The following is a 20,636-nucleotide window of genomic DNA, read 5'->3' on the forward strand; positions in this document are numbered from 1 at the left end:
GTAGGTCAGTAAGTCAAGGTCACAGTCAAATGACCCCTAAATTCTTGGGTTCATCAGGTAATTATAACTAAACAGTCTAGGAAGTATAATCAGATTATTTTTGAAGTATTTTTTCCTATATAACTCATATAAAATCTAACTGACCACTGGGTGGGGCTTCTTTTCACCTCAGGGGCATAATTAATGGCAATGAATAATCTTGTTAGAGAGCCACTAGGCAATGCTACATACCAAATATCAAAAGCCTTGGCCTTGAACCTTCAGTCAAGAAGATTATTAAAAGATTTTTTCTATGTAAGTCTATGTAAAACTTCGGACCCCAAGGGCACGGCCTCTTTTTATCTCATGGGCATGATTTGAACAATCTTGGTAGAGGATCACTAGGCAATGTAACATACTAGATATCAGCCTAGGCCTAGCAGTTTCAGACAAGAAGATTTTAACAATATTTTCCAATATAAGTCTAAAAGTATGTAAAACTTGGCACTCCCAGGGCGAGGCCACTTTTCACTCTATGGGCATAATTTGCACAATCTTGGTAGAGGACCACAAAGCAATGCTACATACCAAACATCAAAGGCCAAGGTATTGTGGTTTCAGACAAGAAGATTTTTAAAGTTTTTTCCTTTGCAAGTCTATGTAAAACTTGGGACTCCTGAGGAGTGGCCTCTTTACCCAAGGGGCATTTTTTTTTAACAATTTTGGTAGAGGACTTTAAGGCAATGCTACATACCAAATATCAAAGGCCTAGCAGCTTTATTTATGATTTGTTTTTTACCAAACTTGCACACAACTTGTATCACCATAAGATCTCGGTTCCTTTCTTGAACTGGCCAGATCCCATTATGGGTTCCAGAGTTATGGCCCCTGAAAGGGCCAAAATTAGCTATTTTGACCTTGTCTGCATAATAGCAGCTTCATTTATGATTTGATTTTAACCAAACTTGCACACAACTTGTATCACCACAAGATCTTCCTTCCTTTCTTCCACTGGCCAGATTCCATCATGGGTTCCAGAGTTATGGCCCATTAAAGGTCCAAAATTGGCTATTTTGGCTTTTGCAGCCATATAAAGACTTCATTTATGGTTTTATTTGATACAAACTTCCAAAATATCTTCAACAACAATAAATCTTGGATTCCATGACAAATCAGATCCAATCATAGGTTCCAGTTATTTTATATCTGATTACCTCCCCTGATTGTAATCAAAATGGATTTATATCAGTAAGTACTTACAGGACTTATTTGAAATTTCATTATTGTTATTAGTTGGACTGAGACAATCAGGGTAGATAACTATGGACTGATTTTATGTCAAATTACCTCCCTTTATTTCAAATTAAAATTGTTATATCTCCATAACTAATGAAGATACTGATCTGAAATTTCATTTATGTCAACAGATTTATTTGGTAGATCCTTCTTTTGTCCACTTACAATATATTTTTTTTTTTATTACTTCCCTTTTACGTTACTATAAATAACTTATTTTTAGTAACTTTTTTTATTATTGGCCGTAGGGAAAACACGAGACCAGTTGTCTGTGGTACAACATGGATGGTACCTCCAATTTTTAGGTGTATTTTAACATATCTATACCTTGTAAGATTTTTTTTTTTTTGGTTAAATTTCTTCCCTTTGTTGTTCCTGTCCTTTGGACTTAGATATTTTTCTGAGGACCTTCTTGTCCTCAAGTGCAATGATAACAGGTGAGCGATATAGGGCCATCATGGCCCTCTTGTTTAAAGATATAAATAGATCTTAGCTATATTTAGACTAAAGTTTATTTCAGTATAACAGCATCTAGGGAACCCTTACATACAGTCAAATATTCTTGAAATTGCAAGGAAATATAATGCATTTTTCAAGTGCTTGCTGTTTCTTACCTTGTGCATACTTGATATAGGTCATTAATTGTCAGTGTCTGCAGCTATCATTATACTGACATTTGAAGTTTTTTTTTCTAAATTCATACATTTTCCTTCAACTATTTTATTGATAATTACTTCCCTTTATGTTTTAGCAATAATTTCTCAGATTGCATTTAATTAACTCCCTTTACTTAACATAAAAAATTATCTTGTGTAATGATTATTTTGTTTATTTTACTTTCAGTGTCTGATACATGTAGTTGCAGTCTGTCTTTGGAAGCTGTTGAAGTAACAAGAAAGAGGCTACATTGACATCCTGGTATACTTTGTTATATATGAAGTTTATTGATGGCATTCATGATATCATTATAGAGTACCCTACATTGATTTTCTGACAGTCATGTGTTATTACATTTGAACTGGGACTGTTTCATAATCAGGTTCATGATACTTTTTTTTAATATATACAATAGTTGCAGTTTTTTGTTTTATTTTCAATACTAATTGCAGCTTATAAATTAGAACACTTCAGCTTCATGTTTAATAATAATTATAATTTTAAACATAAAATGAGTTATGAGATATTTTATTAATTTCATTATATTTACATTAATATATGTAAAAAGTCTATATTAAATGTATGGGTCATCTTTTGTAAAAAAATAAAGGGAAAAAAATGTATAATTTTCATTTTCAGTTTTGGTAGGGAGAAGTTTGAGTATGTACAGTTGTTTGACCTGTCTTACCATGTGGCAGTCCCAGAAGATGTTACCATTATGAATAAATGCAGGGGGTATTATGCTTTTGTATGTTAAACAAAGGTCTCAAAGCATTTATATGCTGTATGACTAGATACTTGCTTCTGAAATAATTGTACAAGACAGCTTTAAGACTGACATTCCTGACAAGATGTGAACCTTCTGGACTTTGTCAGCCTGGCATAAGCATTTCTTTCCTGTAGCTTTGTGTATCACTCAATTTACTAAGTACATATCTCCATTAAAGATAATGCTAATAGATATGTTTTAGTAATAAATGTATGATAGCTTTGTTATGTAAACACTCTAAAAATAGAATGAAAATGTACTTTGATAACAAACATTGAAATAAAAATTTATCAGTATATTGTATCAGTCAGTAAAAACATGAAGTACATTTGTATCTTTATATCAAGAAAATTAAAATAATTATATTCAAATGCTTTGACACTGATTTTATGTTGGTTGCCTAGAAAGTGTGTGAATTAATGTTTTACAATATTTCAGAACTTGAAGACAGTGGTTAGTGCAGAAGGGACATAAAAGTAATGTGAAAGTAACAGATATAAATAAGGTAAATTATTGTGATAAAAAGACATGGCCAGTGCTGCACATTACAAAGGCAACATTTAAATTTAATTTTGCCACTTATGAGTTCTGTAAAGCTGATTTTGCAATATATATGAACTGATTAGATTAATATTTTTTACTGTGACCTTTTTTCACATGACTGACAATTTGTTCATTGGAATAAAATAGTTAAAGTCGACATTGTATCATATAACAAGAGCTGTCTCCATAGGATGACACATGCCCCCGATGGCACTTTGAATGAACAGTTATGGCTGATGTTAGAGTTTAGGACTTTTGACCTACGGACCTGGGTCTTGCGCGCGACACGTCGTCTTACTGTGGTACACATTCATGCCCAATAATTTTAAAATCCATGCATGAATGACAAAGATATGGACCGGACATGCCCATCAATGCACTATCATGAAATATGACCTTTAATGTCTAAGTGTGACCTTGACCTTTGAGCTACGGACCTGGGTCTTGCGTGCGACACGTCGTCTTACTGTGGTACACATTCATGCCAAGTTATTTGAAAATCCATCCATCGATGACAAAGATATGGACCGGACACGAATGCACATAATGAAAAATGACCTTTAACGTCTAAGTGTGACCTTGACCTTTGAGCTACGGACCTGGGTCTTTCGCGCGACACGTCGTCTTACTGTGGTACACATTCATGCCAAGTTATTTGAAAATCAATCTATCGATGACAAAGATATGGACCGGACACGAAAATTGCAGACAGACCGACAGATGGTTCAAAAACTATATGCCTCCCTTTGGGGGCATAAAAATATGTCTGCATAGTTGCCTAACATTAAGTGTCAAATTGTAAACAAGGAAATTCTAAATTTGGAGAATCTGTTGTTGTTTTTCTCCATTTAGCTCAGTTGAAAGAGATGGAGTTTAAAGCAATTTATACAGTTCAACCTGGCCAGAGTAGCTCACTCTGAAGCAAAAACCTCTCAATAAGAACATCATAAGAATTTCCCTAAGCTGAAATATAACTATCAAATTTACCTCTCCATAACAACAACCTCAACATAACTAAAATATTTGTATATCCCACAGGGTGTTGCTCTACAGAGGTTGCACTGTACTTATAATATCTATTGTTAATGCTTTAAGAAAAACAACACTTTCAACAAGGGGAAAAGTGAACATCTATTACTCATAAGGTGAAGTTTTGGCAGTTCTCAAGTTCATTGTTTTTGCATGTTATATAAAAACACTTTAGGAAGTTTATCATCATTACATCATACACTAATCAGAGGTTGTAGGTTGTTGTTGGAGCTTTTAGGTGAGATCATAGGTGAACATCATCAGATTTATCTTTTTATTGTTTTCACTATTCTGAATATGTACATTGAATGTTATAAAATATGCAATCTTTTCAGACAGTCCTATTATATAACTTGTCATTTAGTGAATCTAAGTATAATGTAAAATCAAAATAAAGCAACAAGCCAAGTAGGAACACAATCTTGCTGCTTAAGACAGGTGATTCTCCTTCTAAAGACAAGTTGAAATAAGACAAAATGTCAATTTGTAGAGTTACCCGACTTGCTGCTTGATAATATATTTCTAAGAATATCTGCAAATGTCAAAAATGATGTTATAATTGTTTTACAAACTGCTATGTTTATTCTCTTTATGTAATAAAGTTTTACTTTTGTATTTCCAGAAGTGCTACAAGTGTGTTGTCATGTGAAAAGGACTTTACCCCAACTGTGCTGCATGATGTATATTCAAGAGTGATACAGCCATGCACCATCTGTAAACTGAGATGGACCCACACATGAAATATGTTGACTTTTCTATGTATTATCATCTGTACAGAATGTGTTTATGACAAGACTGTATACATATATTGTTAAATCATTTTTTATTTCCATTATGGCATGCATGTAAAAAGAAAGCATTAACTAAACAATTGCATTCATAGAAATGTTAAAATGTGATCAATCTAATTTAAAGAATAACCTTTAATTGGACTTGCAAAGTTTTATATTATTTTTGGTGGAAATTGACCCAGTCATTCAGCAACTTATACCGTCTGTGAGTCATTTCTTGTATGTTATAGTTTTCTTAATAATGCATAAAATATCAAAATAATGGTTAGATGAACTTGTACATTAATGTTAAAGAAGTTCAACATTTTACCATAACTTAATTAATATTCTATTAACCAGATTTGTCACATATTTTCATATAAACATTTGTATAATACAGTCTAATCTAATCTAGAAATGATGTTCCACAATTTTTTAGTTATACTTTATTTTGTTTTGATGTCTCAACATATAATTACTAACATCAACAAAACTTAGATATTTTACAATTTGGTTGGTATAAATGGTTGTTTTGTTGATATGTTTTATTTATTTCCATCCAGGGGAAAAAAGAAATATACATTTTAAAATATCTCATCATTCCAGATAAGTACACTACATAATCAAGATAAAAGAAATGAGAAAAATTATGTTGGTGGAATTTTATTTTAAAAAATTGATATACAGTCTTTGTAGCATTTACTTCTTTAGATATGTTGGACTGAAATGGGAATAACAACATACTTAAAAATTTTGTAGTCATAAGTTAATATGGGAATTATTAACTTGAAATAGATTTTATCTCACTGTTGTGCCATCTGAGCTTTAATATTTTTCAACATTGTCATTGGCAACAAGGCTAAACATTATTTCTTATGTATACCTTGCATTCATGTGTGATAAATGATTTTATGGTATTCTTTAACATGATATATGCTTTTCATCTTACCATGGATTAAAAAAATATATATTTATTTGTCTGAAAATTAAGGTAAAAATACTGACTGATTAAATTGCAATATAAAAAAGCTTATATGAGATAAAGGGAGGTAATTCCATAAAAAAATATGTAGAATGTAGATGATAAATATAATGAAGGGAGATAATAAAATATTGTGAAGTTAATAGTCTTCATTTCTTTGATGAGCTAATTAATTGTTTTACATGTTGGTTTATTAACTACAAGTATGACCTAACATGTGTATTTGTCCTGAAGGAAAATAAAAAAGGTTGTCTGATGTCCTTGTACTGTTAAGTTGTTCCTGGATTTGTTTACATTCCATGTCTGAATGAACAGGTGAAACAGACTTCAATGAGGGTATCACGGGAAAATACCTAAGGTTATTTCTGTAAGTCATTCAGGAGTTGTCTATCCTATTTCCAAAAATGTTATGGGGACTAAATTTTTTGGAGTAAATATCTCTTTTAATAAATATCACACAGCATTTTAATGTTGTGTTTATATTATCTGATGCACCTAGCAATATATATTTGGAGTCTAAATGTTAAAAAATCCGATTTTAATTTTTTAGTTACAGTGTCTATATTGTGCAGACAAGGTCAAAATAGCTAATTTTGGCCTTTTCAGGGGCCATAACTCTGGAACCCATATTGGAATCTGGCCAGTTCAAGAAAAGAACCAAGATCTTATGGTGATACAAGTTGTGTGCCAGTTTGGTAAAAATCAAATCATAAATAAAGCTGCTATTGTGCAGACAAGGTCAAAATAGCTAATTTTGGCCCTTTCAGGGGCCATAACTCTGGAACCCATAATGGGATCTGGCCAGTTCAAGAAAGGAACCGTGATCTTATGGTGATAGAAGTTGTGTGCCAGTTTGGTTAAAATAAAATCATAAATGAAACCACTATCGTGCAGACAAGAAATTGTTCACGGACGCACGCATGGACGGACTGACAACAGACGAAAGGTGATCACAAAAGCTCACCTTGCCACTATGTGACAGGTGAGCTAAAAATAAGTAAGATAACATTTAAATAGTGTGAAAGGTTGACAAAAAGCAAATCTAAAGTGTCATTCCTGTTTGCGCTGGTTTTTACAGTTCAATCATGAAATATCATTTACCTGAGCAATAACATGGCGACTGTTTTGCACGCTTTTCACGAACAACTTTTTTCATTTTACCATACATCTTTATGACAATTAAAATAAGCCTACGATTTTTTTGCTGTAAACGTGTTACTATTATAATTTGTAAGAAAACCATTTTTGTAACTTAAAGAACAACTTTACACATTATAATTTTATGTATAAGCTATTGTGGAAATAATCTATGTGAATAAAGTCTTAATTCCATCTACACATCACCATGGTTGCAGTCAAACATGTATATTGAAGTCTTTATACTCTTTTTGTTTCAGGAAATCTATTTAAGTGCCTTTATCTCTGGATAAGACTATAAATTTTACACTCCATTTGTAAAATGTAACTTTTTGCTGAGAAGGTATGTTTCTGCCCAGTCTACAACTTTTTTACAGTAAAATACTCTCCACTGGGACTTGAACCCAGACCTCTTCCTACAGGATGTAAGAAGCATTCTTACATTAAACTATGGAGAGGAAAACTAAACGACTGGTTGTAGAACTGGAAAATACGTAGATTATTTTGGCATATTTATCTGTAATAAGAATAAATTTATACACATTATAATGACAAAGTGAAAATGTATGGTTATACCTATTTTCCTTCCACCATTTTATTTTTAAACAAGGGCTCATAGAAAACAAAATGCCCCTCTTGATGCATTTAGTACTTGCAGAAGAACAAATTATTTGGTCACTGAGCAACGTTCTACTGTTCTCAGTCAATGTGACCTTGACCGTTGACCTACTGACCTCAAAATCAGTAGGGGTCATCTGATGGTCATGATCAACCTCACTATTAAGTTTTATGATCTTAGGCCCAATTGTTCTCAAGTTATCATCCGGAAATGGTTTAACTGTTCCGGGTCACTGTGACCTTTACCTTTGACCTCAAAACCAATAGGGGTCATCTGCTGGTCATGATCAACGTCATAATCCTAGGCACAAGTGGTCTCAATTTATTGTCCAGAAATTGTTTTATTGTTCCAGGTCACTGCAATCTTGACCTTTGACCTACTGACCTCAAAATCAATAGGGGTTATCTCCCCATCAACTCTCATTATCCTTAGGCACATGTGTTCTTAAGTTATTGTCCAGACATGGTTTAGTGGTTCCGGGTCACTTTGACCTTGACCTTTGACCTACTGAACTTAAAATCAATAGATGTCATCTGCTGGTCATGATCAGTCTCCCAATCAATTTTCATGATCCTAGGCCCAAGCGTTCATGAGTAATCTTCCGGAAACCATTCAACTGTTCAGAGTCATTGTGACCTTGACCTTTGTCATACTGACCTCAAAATATAAAGGGGTTATGTCCAACCCCCCTGTCAACTTTCATGATCCTATACCCAAGCGCTTTGGAGTTACCATCCTACCAACATCTGCAAAACAATTTACCTCAACTTCTTCGAAGGGATGGGGGGGGTGGAGAGGGGGTTCATAAAATTGAGAATCTTGAAATTAATCCAGAAATATAAATTCTGTTTGAAACAAAATTCAAGTTTTTAAAATTCCTATAAGTAATAATTTTAAATAGGGTGAGAATATTATTACTTCACAAATACCTGAAATCTATGTTGTGCAGCATTTTTCCTACCTTTTTAAGAGCTGGCACTTGTCAAACTAGGAATAGTTCAGTTGCAAAGTCATGTTACTCTGGTAAGTCATAAACAGGATCATAGTATGATACATAAATTCTGGTGAAAAAAATGCAGTATTAGTGCAATGGTTAAGGGAAGTCACCAGTAAACACTGATTCTAACATGGTTCGATTTGATTTCCAGTGAAACAAAGAAGGAAATCAAGCTCTGTATATTCTGTGATAACAACGGTTGACGTGCGGGCCGGTAAGAGAGCATTATTACGTCAAATTGCCGCATGACGTCCGATACATTACTCCTCGAGTAAATGAAGTCCAGCATGATATTTTTTAAAATATGTCAATGAGCATGTCAGAATGAAAACAATCAAGGCCTTCTTGTGATTTAGCATCTAATTTACCACGGTTCATCGTTCAGATGCTTCTGTTTCTTTCAAAGCTTTTATTAGCACTTTTTACCGGCCAAGCTTTTTCAGAGACAAGTACTTAGAAAAGTTGAGTGTGCTGTCTAAAGGACAGCTTTTGTTTTAACTTTAAACTTTCTTAACATTAAATTTGTTGAAACAAAGTCTCATTTAAAGTCTGAAATGGATATTAACGTGGATTAACATTATTCTACTTGAGGCTTGGAAAATTTGAAAAACTAAACTGAACACAACTCATAAGGTAAATTCCCTTTCCCATCTACTTTCGTATACAAATGCTGATCATTTGGACAGGAAAAACAGAAAACAGAAAATTGACATGCATCAATACATATTTACCCTTACCAAAATAATGTAGATTGATGTTATCGAATAAATTTGTATGTTTTTCATCTGATTTTCAATGGAATAAATCGATACATAATGATATATTATAGATGATGTGTGCGTAGTATGTATTTATTGTGATTTAAGTCCATTTAAGAACAATCTGGGACTGGAATTATAAGCATTTGTACAGTGTTACATCCGTAAAATGTAGTGCACCAAAACATTTTGGCTTGATTTTCTTCAATGGGGCGAGTGCAAGCCAATAACAAAATTTTTTTTTTGTGTTTCTGAAAATATATGAGCAGCAAATCCGATGAGCAACTTTTTAATTTGGTGAGGCCTAAAATAACGAATATTTCATTTTCCTGAATATTTAGTAACCATTGTCAGTTTGAAGTCTGTGAGGCAATTTCATCATTCCAACAAATAATTGTAAACATATTCCTTTCTTCATTTCAGCAAGAGTCAGTGAATAGAAAATGATAGTAAAAAGTCAATGAATCTTCCTTTCCTCGAACACTGTCTAAAACTAAGGTCTATGATATATATAAAACACTATCATTCAAAAAGAAATTTTATTAACTAAATCAAAAGATAATCTTTTAGTCTACTGTAGTACAATAGAATGAGTACTTTCCCTCAACTATTTTGGTACAGATTCCAAACAGTTAATGAGTAAAAATCAATCTAGAAGGTAGTTATCAATTTCTAGAAAACTGAAATCCTGCACACAAAAAGCCCTTATTTAATATTCAAAAGTGAGAAACTTCGTTACACGCAGGTCATCTCAAGTAAATTATCTTTGACACTTACCAAATTGAGATGCTGGGTTCTCTGGGATCTTTTGGTTTTCTCACATATTTACATATATCTGTGCTATTCTTCCATTTTTACCTATCAGCTTTAAAGTAAAGTAAAATTAATGTAAATACCAGAGATGCTTTTAAGAAAAGCGCATGTCTCCCACAACTGCCTAATCATCTAAATAGTAAGTCAGTCAGTTAAAAGTAGTATAGGGTATGTTTTGGGTCCAAGAAAGCACATGTGCTCTGAGGATTTTTCGGTAGTTCAAGGGCCATAATTCTTAAGTGCCTGGACCGATTTGGCTAGTTGGCCAAGGTCTTATGGTCAGACATATTTTGTTCAAGTTTGGTGAAGATCGGGTGAGAAATGTTCGACTTAGAGTGCGGACAAGCTTTGTGACAGACACCCACACCGACAGACAGACAGACACACACACATAGACAGGAGTAAATCAATATGTCTCCCACACCACTGTGTGGTGGGAGACATAACTAGAGCTGCTTTTGAGAAAAGCACATGTCTCCCACAACTGCCAAATCATCTGAATAGTAAAACAAGAGGGTCATGATGACCCTGGATCGCTCATCTGAGTAATATGAGCTACATGTTTCAAATGTTAAACTGATGATAAAATATTAAGAAAGTCAGTAGGTCACATGTATGGTCAATGAAATTCAGTTTTACGATTTGTGTGCATAACTGTGTATGTCATCAAAATTTCAAGACTGTATCTTAAAAAACAAGAAAGTAGGTCAGTAGGTCAAGGTCACCGTCAAGTGACATCATATTACTTGGGGTCATCAGGTAATTATAATTAAACAGTCTTGGAAATAGGATCAGATGATTTTTTAAGTATTTTTTCTAACTCACATAATAACTAAGTGACCCCAGGGTGGGGCCTCTTTTAATCCCAGGGGCATAATTTGAACAATCTTGGTAGAAGGACTACTAGACAATGCATCATACCAAATATCAAAAGCCTAGTTCGTATGGTTTCAGACAAGAAGATTTTTAAAGCTTTTTCCTATATAAGTCTATAGAAAACTTGGGACCCCCAGGGCAGGGCCTCTTTTCACCCAAGGGGTACAATTTGAACAATTTGGTTGAGGACCATAAGACAATGCTACAAACCAAATATCAAAGGTCTAAGTGTTGTGGTTTCAGACAGGAAGATTTTTAAACTTTTTTTCCTATATAAGTCTATGTAAAACTTGGGACCCCCAGTGCGGGGCCATATTTGACCCTAGGGGGATAATTTGAACAATCTTGGAAGAAGGACCACTAGATGATGCTACATACCAAATATCAAAGCCCTAGGCCAAGTGGTTTTGTATAAGAAGATTTTCAAAGTTTTCCCTATGTAAGTCTATATAAACCATGTGACCCCCAGGGCGGGGCCAGATTTGACCCTAGGGGGATAATTTGAATAATCTTGGTAGAGGACGACTAGATGATGCTACATACCAAATATCAAAGCCCTAGGCCATGTGTTTTTGTACAAGAAGATTTTCAAAGTTTTCCCTATATAAGTCTATATTAACCATGTGACCCCCAGGGCGGAGCCATATTTGACCCTAGGGGGATGATTTGAAAATTTTTGGTAGAGGACCTCTAGATGATGCTACACACATGATATCAAAGTCCTAGGCCCTGTGGTTTTGGACAAGAAGATTTTTAAAGTTTTTCCTTTCGGTTGCCATGGCAACCAGAGTTCTGCATGGAATTCAATTCTTTGAATAATTTTGAAAGGGGGCCACCCAAGGATCATTTCTGTGAAGTTTGGTGTAATTCTGCCCAGTGGTTTTCAAGACGATATTTTTAGAAATTGTTGATGGATTACTGAAGACGCTCGACGGACATCAAGCGGTAACAATAGCTCACCTTGTCACTGTGTAACAGGTTAGCTAGAAATTACAGGAGTAAGTTTTGGTCCAGAAAAGTACACTTCAGGAGTAAGTTTTGGTTCAGTAATTCAAGGACCACTTGGTTCAGTAATTTTTGGTTTAGTGATTCAGGGGCCACTCATTTCAGTAATTCAAGGGCCATAATTCCGAAGTGCCTGGGCCGATTTGGCTAGTTATCGAACTTGGTTGAGGACTTATGGTCAAACAAATTTTGTTCAAGTTTGGTGAAGATCGGACTTTGAGCGTGGACAAGATTTGTGACAGACGGACACATAGACAGACAGGAGTAAATCAATATGTCTCCCACTACACAGTGGTGCGGGAGTCATAATTAAGGGTTAATTTACAGGTAATGATTTTAATACAATACGACTTAAATTGGATTGTAACTTTACCCCAAAACACCTGGAAACTAACCTTTTTATACTGTCCTGGCTAACCAGCTTCAAAGTAAGACACAAGTATTACTGTAGACTGTCAAAGTCTAATACACTTAACCTCAGGCCAAAAATCTGCAACCAGCATGTGTTCAACTACAGGCATATCTTTTTTAATTTTTTATATTTAAAATACAAACAATGACTATATTTTTATTTTTGTTGGGTTTAGAGTAACACCAACACAATATATTTGTTTTGTTTTTTTGTTTTGGGTTTAATGCCATTTTTCAACAATCTTTCAGTTATGTAATGGTTTGCAGTTAACCTTACCAGTGTAATTTCCCCATATGAATCAGATGTGGAGGACAAATGATTTCAGACACAATGTCTTTTATCAAATCGTCATGTAGAGCACTTGCCCCACCTAGGGATCGATCTCACCACCCTGCGAACCAACACAACAGCAGCCATATGATGACTTTTCAAGCTTTTGATGGTGGAGAAAGACCCCAGGTGACCCCCTGGGCATTGTTTCTGGTATTGACCGGCACCTGGATAAAACCACCAATTGGTAGATCTAGTTTGATGACTTTTTCACATGAGAAATTCTGCACCCCAAGCATGGTTTGGAACCGGCATTAGTGAGGGGGAACCAGCACTAGTGAGGGGGAACTGGCACCAGTAAGGGGGAACCAGCATTAGTGAGGGGGAACCAGCACTAGTGAGGGGGAATCGGCACCAGTGAGGGGGAACTGGCACCAGTGAGGGGCAAGTGATTTGAAGTCAGTTTCCAGTTTAATATGTTAATGAATCTATACTATAACTTACACAAGGTGTTCTTGCAAATATTTAATGAATCAAATGATGAGCCCTGATTTTGTCTCAGTTACATAGGGCAACAGATAAGCTGATTCAGAGTTAATTCAGGGTCTTATCCCATCAATTTTGTTTGAATAGGGTATTGGCTAATATGTATTAGGTATTCATTACCATGTTACCCTATTATTGTTGCTTCATCTCTGTGCACATGACTGAGCAGGCACTAAACAGTTTTCAGAGCTTCTTGGACTAAAGTTGCTAACACTATTTCAAAACCTCACACAAAAGTCTGTAACTACACACCTGAAATAAAAATATTGCAATACAGGCCTCCTAGCAGGCCTGAACAAAAATAAAGGTTTTTATAAAGGCTCCAATCTATGGAAATAAAGGCCTTTTAGTGTAAAATATTAAAAAATAAAGAGTAAACAAGTGAATGAAGTATTGCCATGCAATACAAAGTCCCCTACTGGAAGGCACCTAATTTTCTCTACTGCAGTATAACATAATGAACTGATATTTGTCAATGATGTATAAACAATATTGTACTATCTATACAATATAATATAACAAAGCACTTGGATTAAAATTTGCATATATAAAAATGTACAGTTGTTTTCATTTGGAATTTTTTTGGCCGATTATACAAAAAGTTATCATAAAAGTTATTTATAGTAACAACAAAGTGAAATTAATCCTAAAAAAAAAAAAAATCTATAAAATGTAAGTCCACAAGAAAATCTTTACCAGGTAGAGATAGATCAAAATACACCTAAATATTGGATGTAACATGCATGTTGTACCACAGAAAAGTGGTCTCGATTTTTCCCTATGGCCAGTAATAAAAAAGTTACAATGTAATCTATTTATAGTAACAACAAAGGGACGTAATTCTAAAAAAGTGTGCCTCATGGTGGTGAACATTTGTGCCAAGTTACATCAAAATCTCTCCATGCATGAAGAAGAAATGCTCTGGACAAAGTCATTCTTGAATTTGACCTTTGACCTCTAAGTATGACTTGACCTTAGACCTAGCGACCTGGTTCTGGCGCAAGACGATTTGTTTTATGGTGGTGAACATTTGTGCCAAGTTACATTAAAATCCCTCCATGCATAAAGAAGAAATGCTCCAGACATTAAAGTCCTTCTTGAATTAGACCTTTGACCTCTAAGTATGACCTTGACCTTTGAGCAAGGGCTCCGGGATTTGCGCATGACATGTTGTCTCATCATGGAGAACATCTGTGCCAAGTAATATTGAAATCCCTTAATGAATGACAGAGTTATGGACCGGACACGAAACAGACCCTGTTCATGCCATGTTAACATATGACTACTAAGTGTGACCTTGACCTTTGAGCTAGGGGTCTGAAAGGTGTGCACGACACATCGTCTTATTATGACATACAATTTTGCCAATTGATATTAAAATCCCTTCATGGATGAGAGAGTTATGGACCGGACAGGAAAAAAGCCCTGTTGACCTTTGACCTCTAACTGTGACCTTGACCTTTGAGTTAGGGGGGCAGGTTTTGCGCATGACACGTCGTCACATCATGGGGAACATTTGTGTCAAGTAATATTAAAATCCCTTCATGGATGAAACAGTTATGGACCGGACACAAAACAGACCCTGTTCATGCCATGTTAACATTTGACTACTAAGTGTGACCTTGACCTTTGAGCTAGGGGTCTGAAAGTTGTGCATGACACATCGTCTTATTATGAGGTACAATTGTGCCAAGTGATATTAAAATCCCTTCATGGATGGGAGAGTTATGGACCGAACAGGAAAAAAGCCCTGTTGACATTTGACCTCCAATTGTGACCTTGACCTTTAAGCTAGGGGTCCGGGTTTTGCACATGACACGTCGTCTCATCATGGGGAACATTTGTGCCAAGTAATAATAAAATCCCTTCACAGATAAAAGAGTTATGGACCGGACACGAAATTGTGGACGGACGGAATGACGGAATGACGGAAAAGTGCATTCCTATAGTCCCCGAAACTGGTTTTCAACCAGTAGGGGACTAATAAAGGCTATTTTTATCGGAATTCTCGTTGAAAACACATAATATATATAGGTATTTACTAAAAACATCTACATGTATGTGGTCTGGTGAACACAACAGCATTCTGAAAAACTCAAGCTGAAAGATACACAAGCAGTATCCTAATAACAACACTTAAAAGGGGGAAGAAATACAGTAGTATAACCATTACTTGCTTTAAACTGGCACGGCAAGCAGTCTGAACAAAAATATAGGTTTTGTGTGAAAATTACAGGCTATTTGGTCATTTTAAAGGTTTTTTCAGAAGATTTAAAGGTTTTAAAGGTTTGCTCTGAAATTAAAGGTTTTTAAAGGTTTTAAAGGTTTCACTAGGAGGCGTATCAACTATATGTGTATCGGGGCCTCCGTGGCCGAGTGGTTAAGGTCACTGACTTCAAATCACTTGCCCCTCATTGATGTGGGTTCGAGCCTCACTCGGGGCGTTGAATTCTTCATTGGAGGAAGCTATCCAGCTGGCTTACAGAAGGTCAGTGGTTCTACACAGGTGCCCACTCGAGATGAAATAATGCACGGAGGGGCACCTGGGGTCTTCCTCCACCATCAAAGCTGGAAAGTCGCCATATGACCTAAAACTGTGTCGGTGCGACGTTAAAACCAACCAGCCAACCATATGTGTACCATTACAAACCATATGCAATACATGTCTAATATCTAGTTTTCTGTTTACAAAAGCTGAATTTTGTGCTTTCACGGTTGCGAAACCTGATGACAAAAAGAGCTAAATCTGCCAAGTTTTTAATTCCTTCAGAAAATTGCATGCCAATGATAGCAACAAGTGCTCCTCAGTATTTTACTGTAAAATCTGAAAGTAAACTCAAATATATGTGCAATCCGTACCAATGTTACACTATTCAAATTTTACTGAGGCCTATGTCCACTTTACACTAGATCAACAAAGGCATGGTCTATTAGCAATATATCTCTCTGACTTATTTCTTCCAATTGTCAATGAAATTAATCCTTATAACTTGAGAAACCTTTCAACAGTTCAAAGACATTCATTCCAAATCAGTGATCCCCACTTCTATAAAACTACAGAATAAACTGGACCAAAATACTCATCATTAAGAGATCATTTTAAAGACATTTGCTGCAGTTTCTTGCAAGAGAGATGGGGCTTAAGTTCCCCAATAATAGAATGTGTTCAAACTTTATGTATGAACACAATTTCATGTTAGAAACAAAAAAATGCAAAAATAATCATAGAAGATCACTGTGCATGTTTAGGAGTTATCTGCTCTTAAAATGGATTTTTCTTCAAATTTCCATATTTAAAGGAAGATAACTCCTTAACAAGCACGGTGACCTTCGATTTTTTTCATAATTCTGTTTCTAACATGTCAGATCTGTTTAAAAACCACTTAAGACTAAACCCTACATGTGACTGTGGTAGTGTCAATGAAGATGCTGAACACTACTGTTTCAAGTGATAACAATTTACTTTACAGAGGCATAATTTATTTTTGGCTACTAGAATCTTTCATCCTTCGAGTACAAAAAAACTATACTGTTTTGGAAATGAACAACAAGCAGATACTGAAAATGAATTCATTTTTCAAGAGACACAAAAAATCATCAAACATACAGAAAGATTCAAAACAAAATACAGGAATCAATCAGTAAACCATATCAGTCATTAACATGTCGAGCCCGCTAGCTGTCAATTGTTAAAAGGACTGGGAGTGTATGTAGCATGCATGTTGTACTACAGAAAAGTGGTCTGGATTTTTCCATATGACCAATAATAAAAAGTTACAATATCAGCTATTTATAGTAACAACAAAGGGAAATTATTCTAGGTTCTTGCGCAAAACACTCTATCTTATGATGGTGAACAATTGTGCCAAGTTACATCAAAATCCCTCTATGCATGAAAAAGTAACGCTCCTGACAAAGTCATTCTTCAATTTGACCTCAGTCTGTGACAATGACCTTTGAGATAGGATCATGGGATTTGCGTATGACACTCCTCATTGAGGTTAACATTCATGACAAATATAAACAAGATTGCTCAATGCATATCAAAGTTATGGTCCGGACAAGATTGACCTTAGACCTAGGGACCTGGTTCTTGCGCAAGACACTGCCTCATAATGGTGAACAATCAAGCCAAGTTACATCAAAATCCCACCAAGAATTTAGAGGAAATGCTCCAGACAAACTCAATCTTCAATTTGACCTCAGTCTGTGACCTTGACCTTGGCGATAGGATCATGGGGCTTGGGTATAACCTTCATGCCAAATATAAACAAGACTGCTCCATGCATATCAAAGTTATGGTCCAGACAAGACTGGACCAACGAACATACACCGAACCGCCAAAAGTGGTGACTAAGTCTAGCTCAACGCAAGTGGGCTCAACAAAAATCATTTACAAGAGCTCTGCCAAGCAGGGCAATATATGCCGGAAGGAAGATACAATCATAAATGTGGCCTCTTGAATGTTAACAAGCGTTTCCCTTGATTTGACCTGTGTGTGTGTTCGGGTTTAACGTCTTTTTCAAAAAATTTTCAGTCATATAAACGATGGCTGATTTGACCAGGTGACCTAGTTTTTGACCCCAGATTAAGATAAATTCTAACAAAAAATTCATGAAGATAAATTGAAAAATACAGCCTGGTGTGGTGAACATTTGTGCCAGGTTTCTTCAAGCAATTCAGGAGTTACAGAGCGACCAAAAAACAAACTGATATGACTTTTGACTCCTAAGTGTGACCTTGACCTTGAAGCGAGACATCCAAAACAACACTCTGTATGTCATCTCAGTATGGTGAATATTTTTGTCAAGTTTCTTTGAAATCCTTCCTGGGGTTCAAGAGTTACAGAGTGGACACGAAATTGCTAATGGACCGATGGACACCGGGGATATAACATACTACATCCTGTTGGGCGTATAAAAATGCAAGACATTTAATGAAACCAAAGATTTTAAAGAGACCAAAAGATATATTATCAAAAGATAGTTTTTAATGACACTAAAGAATTGAAAATGAGCCAAAGATTTAAAAATCAAAGAAAGACATTTAATGAAACCAAAGATTTTAAAGGGGCCCAAAGATATATAATGAAAAGAAAGTTTTTTAATGACACAAAAGAATTGAAAGTGACCAAAAGATTTTAAATTAAAAGAAAGACATTTATTGAAGCCAAAGGTATTAAAGGTGCCCAAAGATATATAATGAAAAGAAAGCTTTTAATGACACAAAAGAATTGAAAGTGAGCCAAAGAGTTTAAATTAAAAGAAAGACACTTAATGAAACCAAAGATTTTAAAGGGGCCCAAATATATTTAATGAAAAGAAAGTTTTTTAATTACACTAAAGAATGGAAAATAAGCCAAAATTTTTTAATTAATGAAACCAAAGATATGTAATCAAAACAAAGTTTTTTGATGACAAAAAAGAACTGAAAGTGAGCCAAAGATTTTAAATTAAAAGAAAGACATATAATGAAACCAAAGATTTTAAAAAAGATGTTTTAATGACACTAAAGAATTTAAAGTGAGCCAAAGACTTTAAATTAAAAGGAAGACATTTATTGAAACCAAAGATTTCAAAGAGACAAAAAGATATATAATCAAAAGAAAGCTTTTTAACCATACAAAAGAACTGAAAATGACACAAAGATTAAAAGAATGGGCTGTGACTAAATACAGAGTTGGTGCACCCGTGATATATTACAGACTCCGGTATATACCGGATTAACTAAATTTGAACAAAAATACCTTAAATGTTTATATTTTGTAACCATGGTGATTCTAACCCTAACCTTTAGTCAGTATATTATGCACATTATACACGAAATGCGTGCGGACATGCAAAAAAATGAGTATTTTTGCCGTGCGTTCCATTTGATAATAATTCCGCGCTTGCGCAGAACGGCTGCACCAACTCTGCAATGAGAAACATTCAAAAGAATGACATTTAATGAAACCAAAGATTTTAAAGGGACCCAAAGTTATTCAAAGATATATAATGAACAAAATTGAAAGTGAGCCAAGGAGTTTAAGTTAAAAGAAAGACATTTAATGAAGCCGAATATTTTAAAGGGGCCCAAAGATATATAATCAAAAGAAAGTTTTTTAATAACAGAAAAGAACTGAAAATGAGCCAAAGATTTTAAATTAAAAGAAAGACATTTAATGAAACAAAAGATTTTGAAGGGACTAAAAGTTAATGAAACCAAAGATATATAATCAAAAGAAAGTTTTTTTAATGACTCAAAAGAACTGAAAGTGAGCCAAGGAGTTTAAATTAGAAGAAAGGCTTTTCATGAAGCCAAAGATTTTAAAGGGGCCCAAAGATATATAATCCAAAGAAAGTTTTTTTTTTAATGACAGAAAGGAATTGAAAATGAGCCAAAGATGTTAAATTAACAGAAAGACATTTAATGAAACAAAAGATTTTAAAATGACTAAAAGTTAATGAAACCAAAGATATATAATCAAAAGAAAGTCTTTTAATTACAAAGTTTTTTGATGACAAAAAAAATTAAAAGAAAAAAGAAGTGAAAGTGAGTCAAAGTTTTTCAATTAAAAGAAAGACATAAAATGAACCTAAAGAAAGTTTTTTAATTACACAAAAGAATTCAAAGTGAGCCAAAGATTCTAAATTAAAAGAAAGACATTTAATGAAGCCTAAGATTTTAAAGGGGCCCAAATATATATAATCAAAATAAAGTTTTTTAATAACAGAAAAGAACTGAAAATGAGCCAAAGATTTTAAATTAAAAGAAAGAAATTTAATGAAACAAAAGATTTTGAAGGGTCTAAAAGTTAATGAAACCAAAGATATATAATCAAAAGAAAGTTTTTTTAAAGACTCAAAAGAATTGAAAGTGAGCCAAGGAGTTTAAATTGAAAGAAATCCTTTTCATGAAGCCGAAGATTTTAAAGGGGCCCAAAGATATATAATCCAAAGAAAGCTTTTTTTAATGACAGAAAGGAATTGAAAATGAGCCAAAGATTTTAAATTAAAAGAAAGACATTTAATGAAATAAAAGATTTTAAAATGACTAAAAGTTAATGAAACCAAAGAAATATAATCAAAAGAAAGGTTTTTAATGACACAAATGAACTGAAAGTGAACCAAGGTGTTTAAAAGAAAGACATTTAATGAAGCCAAAGTTTTGAAAGGGGCCCAAAGACACATAATCAA

General features: G+C 34.4%; 1 long non-coding RNA gene across 2 annotated transcripts; it reads left to right on the top strand.

The window, feature by feature from the left end:
• Positions 1-770: 770 nt before the first annotated feature.
• On the top strand, positions 771-6,168 carry LOC128547483 (uncharacterized). Of its 2 annotated transcripts, none has more exons than XR_008366581.1 (4): positions 771-2,314; positions 2,572-2,667; positions 3,140-3,206; positions 4,896-6,168. It is a non-coding gene; the product is annotated as an uncharacterized LOC128547483 (long non-coding RNA). The 2 variants fall into 2 exon arrangements; XR_008366582.1 differs by having other exon boundaries at positions 772-2,193.
• Positions 6,169-20,636: the final 14,468 nt, after the last annotated feature.

Source organism: Mercenaria mercenaria, chromosome 12 (assembly GCF_021730395.1).
Source record: "Mercenaria mercenaria strain notata chromosome 12, MADL_Memer_1, whole genome shotgun sequence".
NCBI lineage: Eukaryota > Metazoa > Mollusca > Bivalvia > Venerida > Veneridae > Mercenaria > Mercenaria mercenaria.